The sequence below is a fragment of the Zeugodacus cucurbitae genome, chromosome 2 (genome assembly GCF_028554725.1).
Source record: "Zeugodacus cucurbitae isolate PBARC_wt_2022May chromosome 2, idZeuCucr1.2, whole genome shotgun sequence".
NCBI classification, from domain to species: domain Eukaryota; kingdom Metazoa; phylum Arthropoda; class Insecta; order Diptera; family Tephritidae; genus Zeugodacus; species Zeugodacus cucurbitae.
The window spans coordinates 37,726,795-37,733,705 of NC_071667.1; the positions used below are offsets into that span (position 1 = coordinate 37,726,795).

At 34.5% G+C, this 6,911-nt stretch overlaps 2 long non-coding RNA genes across 3 annotated transcripts; both read right to left on the reverse strand.

The window, feature by feature from the left end:
* Positions 1-300: 300 nt before the first annotated feature.
* LOC128919972 (uncharacterized) lies at positions 301-3,112 on the reverse strand. The gene is made up of 3 exons (XR_008470080.1): positions 1,606-3,112; positions 1,334-1,535; positions 301-1,251 (listed from the first exon to the last, which is right to left on the reverse strand). It is a non-coding gene; the product is annotated as an uncharacterized LOC128919972 (long non-coding RNA).
* Positions 3,113-4,795: 1,683 nt separating this feature from the next.
* On the reverse strand, positions 4,796-6,431 carry LOC128919971 (uncharacterized). Of its 2 annotated transcripts, none has more exons than XR_008470078.1 (4): positions 5,700-6,431; positions 5,257-5,640; positions 5,025-5,195; positions 4,796-4,960 (listed from the first exon to the last, which is right to left on the reverse strand). It is a non-coding gene; the product is annotated as an uncharacterized LOC128919971 (long non-coding RNA). The 2 variants fall into 2 exon arrangements; XR_008470079.1 differs by having other exon boundaries at positions 5,257-5,610; positions 5,700-6,430.
* Between the last annotated feature and the right edge of the window lie 480 nt (positions 6,432-6,911).

Here is a 6,911-nt window from a genome sequence, read left to right on the forward strand (position 1 = left end):
CTGTAAATGGAGTTTATGGTGGAGCAGCACACGATGCTCACGTATGGAGCCTTTCAAACGAACGTCAATACATGCTATCCAACTACCAAAATGGAGATAAATCTTGGTGAATTGATGGGTTATTTTATTCAAACAGTTTGTACTTGTATTTATAACGCTTACTAATTATTCATTATCTATCCTACTTAAGGTGATTCTGGATATCCATTAGAGCCATGGCTCCTTTTGTCTTACCGCAATGCAGAAGAAAATTCACTTGAAAGCTTGTACAATGAAAAATTTACAAAAGCAAGATCAATAATCGAGCGTGTATTTGGAATTTTAAAAAATCGTTTTCGATGCCTGCTTGCTGGAAGAGAACTTCACTATGCACCAAAAAAAGTTGTTAAAATTTTGAACGTTTGTTGTGCCCTGCATAACATTTGCCTCATATACAACGTTGAAGCACCAACAGTAATTGAAATGAATCAAGAACTATCTAATTTGGCTTTACCCAACGTAGTTCAAAACGGGTTTTCACAAATTGCGCAAACAATACGAGACCGAATTAAAATAAGCTTGCGCTCGTAATTTAAATAAAGTAACTAAAAAGCAATCCATTTATTTCATTTCTTTCAATTATTCATTAATTTCAATAAATAAAATTAACGGGTATTAACATTTAACATTTGTTCCTTGATTTTAAGTTTTGCAATTCTTATATTGTTCCTCTTCCTCTCGCTTTTAATTTTGTACTCATGCTTTAACTTTGCAAACTTTAGTTTTTGTCTTTCTAGTTCTATTTTTTCTTCATTTTGTTCAAGAAGTTTCTTATTAGACTTATCTAAAGATTTTAAATTGTAATTCACGTCTTTTTAAATCTTGGTACAATCTTTGTGAAACTTTATTTGCCCGTCTACTTGCATTTTCAAAAGATTGTTTTTACTACCGGTACGTGACCGCACAGTGCTACATTTGGGTGACGTTTGGGGGCGAGAAGGTGGTGTTAAAGGTGGTAGTTCTTCAAAATTTTGCAAATCACTTATGTCGTTCTGAGTGCTTGGATCCGTGGTTTCACATTGGTAGCTTTGTGTGACTTCACTTGTTCCCGCACCGAACTTTTGAGCATCTACTATCCCATCCACCGCTTGATTTATCTGCAGTAAGTCAAATGCCCTTAATTCAACTGAATTGAAGGAATAAACTCCCCGACATATGCAACTTATTTTTGCGAGCTTTAGCCTTAATGTGGGTTTTGTAATCCGCCCAAACCTTAAATGCAAATAAAATAAATATAAATCAAAGCACGGGTAACGTATAATAGCAAAATAATTTTCTTCACACAGAAATTTACCTTTTTCCACGAAGGCATGTCCCGTATGGGTGGTCCATCTCCATTTAATTTTTCACTCAACCGCTCCCACAAATGCTTACTTGTTTGTTTAGCGTCCGCACATTTTATGTAGCCTTTGGCCAAGTTTGGATGTGATTCCATAAACTCCACCATTATTTCAAATTGGCTTTGTTTAGTGTGCTGACTTTTGCTAACCGAGTCCCTAATAAAAATATATATTTTTTTAATTTATCTATAGTATAATATGTAATAAAACTTATTAAAATACTTACATTTTTTAAAACGTCTTTATTCTACAACTCATAAACTAACGAATATTTTATACGAAACTCGAATACATTTGACAATTAAATTCGAATTACATAGTTGCAAATTTTCTTAATTCGGATTCACTATTCGAAAGCGAATTCAATTCAAAGCATTCGAATTCGAGAAAATTCATTTTCGAATCGAGTTACAGAATAGGGCCCCTGTCTCTCATTTGTTATGTGCTTTAAACCAGGTCACAGAAAAACCCAGAGCACAATAATGGATGATGCAATTGGCCTAATATAATATATATTATAATTAAAAAAAATAGAGGATGAAGAGATATAATGGGCTTAATCATTGAATCCGTTTGGATCGAAAAATGGTTCGATTCGATCGAAAAATTTTACGTCGATAAAAAATTTTAATTTTACTTACCGACCCGAACAATACATTCCGCGGCTAATAGATGTCGCTAACTACGAAATCATTGAATCCGCAAAATCGAAAATTTTGGTCAAAATCTATCCGTTGGTGAATGAGGTGCGGAAATGTAAAAGAAATAAACCATTTAGAAGTTTTTATGTAAACAATTACTGATGACGGACTAAATTATGTCCGAAGTTTTTTTTCGCGTAGAACTCATTTCTGCACTGACGGTCTTCGGTCGCGCTTCAAAAAAATCACCCTGGTCGAGCCAAAACCGGAGTGTCAAAATTTTTTTCGCGTAGAACTCCCGTATTCCTTTTTTTCTAAAATACCCATTTAATTTTAGAAACAAGAGACAAAAACAGAGTAACTAAAATAAATTAAAGATGTTTAAAAACGATCTAAAGTTGCCTCCTCGAAATAGCGAAAGAATTTTCTCAAAGAGCCTCAGGCGAATTAAATATTTTTTTGGGGTTTTAATTTTTTTGAACAAAGTAAAAAACACAGACACTATCAAATTTGTCGACAAAGGTCCATAAAACTGTTTTACGTTCTCACCTAGTGGTAAAGCAGTTTATCGAGGGAATCAATGATTGGATGAATATTTTCGACCGAAAATCTTTATCGTATCGAAATCGAATGCGTGCGGATTCGATGATTAGCCCCAATGTATTAATATTTGTAATTTTGCAATAATGGATAACAAAGTACTTATGTTTTAGCTACACTCGTAGGCGCAATCTAAATATAATAGCTGATAGCTTGCTTTTCTTTTCACCACTATTTGGTGAACATTTTTGAGACTGTATCAGCCAGAATACCAAAATTATACATCCTGACTAACAGGGTCGCGGCACAATTTCGATTACTATGGCGCCGCGATCTGAGGGTACCGTTAGGAAGAGCACGTCCTCCCGATTAAAAAAATATACAGGGTTTAGGTACCGCAGACGCCTAGTTTTCGAGATATTCCGCTTTGAAGATCAAAAAATCAAAATTTTCAACAAGCAATTTCACACTATAACACATTTTACACTCTTTTTTCACTTCAAAAATTTGAAATTACATTACTAACATTCAATAAAATTCAAATTTTACATTTATTTAAAGATTTTTAAACAAAAATTACTTATTTTAAAACTCACTTTTCACTCTAAGATTTATGTGATTACAATTATGCGGAAAACGTGCGCTGCCATATTGTAGATACCATATATAAATTCATCCATAAATTCCTCTTTTTGCGAAAATTCCTCTTTTTTTGCCAAAATTCCTCTTCTTTTATTTAACAAAATAAATGTTTACAAATCATATCCAGGACAATCTCTTATGTTGCTAACACTTGTGTTGGCTTGACCAGGGTCATTTTTTTTTGCGCGGCCGAAGTCCGTCACTTCAGAAAGGAGTTCTACGCGAAAAAACTTTTGACACCCCTGGTTTTGGCCCGACCAGGGTACGGGAAAAAACTTTGGACACTCTGTTTTAAGCTCGACCAGGGTTATTTTGTTGAAGCGCGGCCGAAGGCCGCCAGTGCAAAAAGGAGTTCTACGCGAAAAAAACTTTTGACACTCCGGTTTTGGCTCGACCAGGGTAATTTTTTTGAAGCGCGACCGAAGGGCGCCAGTGCAGAAATAAATTCTACGCGAAAAAAAAATTCGGACATCCCAGGAAAAATTTTTATATACATACTTGATGCAGAAGAAAGTTCTACGACAAAAAAGTATGATATGCAAATAAATAAAACGCAGACATTAAAAAATCAATCATCTATGGTTTCTAACATGTGGCAACGCTCGGTTTCCACATAATTGTAAACACAAAAACCTTTTCAGCTATTAGTGTGCTAAATGAATTTTAAAATAAGTAATTTTTGCTTAAAAACCTTAAATAAATCTAGAATTTGAATTAAATTGAATGTTAATAGTGTAATTTTCAATATGTGAAGTGAAAAATGTGAGAAAATAGCGTTCAAGTGTGTGAAATACCATGTGTTACTTATAGAAAAAATTTGACTTTTATACATGAATATTTCAAAAATTATAAGTACGATCACGCATATTTATATATATTCCTGCTATGGAGAGCCTCCTCTTTCAGCTGATACCCCATTTATACCGGAGTTGTCAAACCCCGACCATCAAAGTAATCGGAATCGTGCCAGGGTCGCTAATACACAATTGTGACAAATAGAGATATGTGACAATCGTGTCAAGCTGAATACCGGAATTACAACATAATTCGCATAATATTGACCTGCACAAGTCTAGTTATGTGCAATGCTTTTGTGTGGTGTAGGGGCCCTATTACCAACACATACTCGTACACATTGCTAACATTTTGTAGTTAAATGGCAATCTCGGTAGATAGAGTAGCAACCCTGCAAGATAGGTACCGGCGAGTTCTCCGGCGAAATGCCAGGGATCGGTACCCGCAGTTTCAATGAAAGTTTTAGCAATTTATATATACCTCTTGCACAATTTGGGGAATGGTATTGGTACAATCACGGGTGAAAGACCCAAAACTGCGAACCAAAACTCCACGTGCACTTTCAGTACTGCGACCCACAAAAGCTCAGAAACTATACCTTCTGTTTTCGGTTAGTTCTACCAAAATCCCAAATGAGAATTTAATAACAAAATCATTAATTATATTACATATTTATTGAAAATATCATGCCATTTAGTTGTTTATTATTATATTTACTTTATACATATATTATCGTACTACACTATATACATATGTATAAAGTAGGTGAAAATGAATATTTGAACAATTTTTGCTATCGGACAAAGGCTGGAGGAAGAGTGGAAAATGTCAAATACCCCGTGCGGTCTGGAACTGTAAGCTGCGCACATTATGTGAGGACTCTTTTGGTTTCTTTCGGAGTTTTTATAAGATCTGTTCTTTCATTAATTTCACTAGTACTAGATTCATCTGGGAGGAGGGTTTCTATAAAATATAAAGTAAAATTTGAATTTTTATAAAGTTTGTAATAAAAGTTGGTAATAATTACCTTATGTTTCAGGAATTCTAAATCTAACACGGCACCGTTCAAGTCTTAACATCCATGCTCTTGCTGTAGTATTTCCATTGAACTAATTTCGGTGAATTTATGTCCTTGTAAAGCGATACAACAACGTTATGATTCCTCAATACAAGGTGAAAATGAATCAAAAAAGTCCTCCTAATTAAAGATACAAAAAGTTTTTAAATTTCTATGAGCACAAACATTCATTTAAATTTACCCTTTAATTTCTGTGTTTTAGCTGCTAATAGCACGGCCAAGTGCCGGTAAGCTCAAAGATACTGAAACTGCTTTGCCCTCTAGCTCATTGGCAAAACCCATTTGACACACGTCGTGAAAATAAACGGTTTCAAAAGCACCTAAACCATGTCGTTCCAATTCTCGTGCTTGTGTTGACCAAAAGGTTTAATTGCACGCAAAAAAGTGACATTGAACGTAATATCTGGTGTGTGAATGATTTGTGTTCCATGTAGCAGCGTTTGCGTCCATAGTTTTGGATTTGCTTGCAGCACATATTCCATCGCTTCGAAAGTTCTACGCTGCTACAATAAGTGACACCAATAAGTTTGCGTACCTTTAACGTGTCATATGAGGTTTGAAATATCTGATTAATTAGTTAGAATTTAAGGCAAGATAATATTATTATATTCAACAATTATTTACGTATTCAATGGTTTCGCCATTGATGTTGACCATTGTTGGCTTCTATTGCGTGCTTCGAATTGATAGTGCAATGAAGTATTACTGTATCACCCTCTTCAATTCCATATTTTGGCCTTAGAAAACTTTTATTTTACGTTTTACTTATTTAAAAATGCGTGCTTCAATAATTTATACTTTAATTTGGCTGCAGATCACTGAATTAAATAAAACACGCAAAATAAAACTTCACAAGCAGCCATGATATAGCTCAAAACAAAACTTGTTCAAACACGAGAACTTTGGTTGTTTCTTTCTATCATTCAGGGTGCTGTATGAGAGAAGAGTTGAGTTAAATGTTTATGCACATTTTACCCTTTGTTGTGTATGTGTGTATGTAGTGGTGTTGTTAAAATTTCTTTGAATGTGTTGGAGTTTCAGTACCCATGACTTGCTGGGAACATTCATTAACCTTAATTTTTGTATGTATAACCCGGACTTTACACGTTCAAGAAATTACAATCACACTTTTGTAGTTGTTTACCCACACAATTACACCCTTTGGCCTGGTTCTTGCTGGATCAGGCATCTCAGCTGAGCTCTAAACTACCGGAGGGGTCGGCAGGTCGCGGATAGCCGAAAGGCCTGTAGTTGCATGTTAGATGCGAAGTAAGTTTCAACGAATAACCAATCCCCGACGTGGAGCGGTAGGATGCGGTTAAAAGCCAGCTAATCCGATGAAACTCTTGCGACAGAGGACTCTCTAATTTTTTTTTTTTTTTTATATAGTAACAATCTTTTATTTGCAATCTGTCCTATTAACATTCAGCAAAAGTGATTATCTCAATATAAATAACAGTATAAAGAATTAAAACATTGTTTCTTTTATTATAATATATCTTAATATATTACTTACTTAGTATATGTACTTATTTTCTAAAGGGCAAGTCTAGGACATGATATCTTCTCAGTCTTTGGGTTTCTTGAGTATCATCTAGTAAGATGATTGCCAAAGTATTATTGTGATTACTTAGTTTATGGTTAAGATATTTATCGGATAGTCTATTTACTTCCTCTTTTACGTAACGAATTTGTAAATCTTTATGTATATTTTCATTTGTTATAAACCATGGCGCATTTACAATCATTCTTAGTGTTTTTGACTGATAGCGTTGTAAAATTTCAATATTTGATTTGGAAGCCGTACCCCACAGCTGAATACCATATGTCCACACT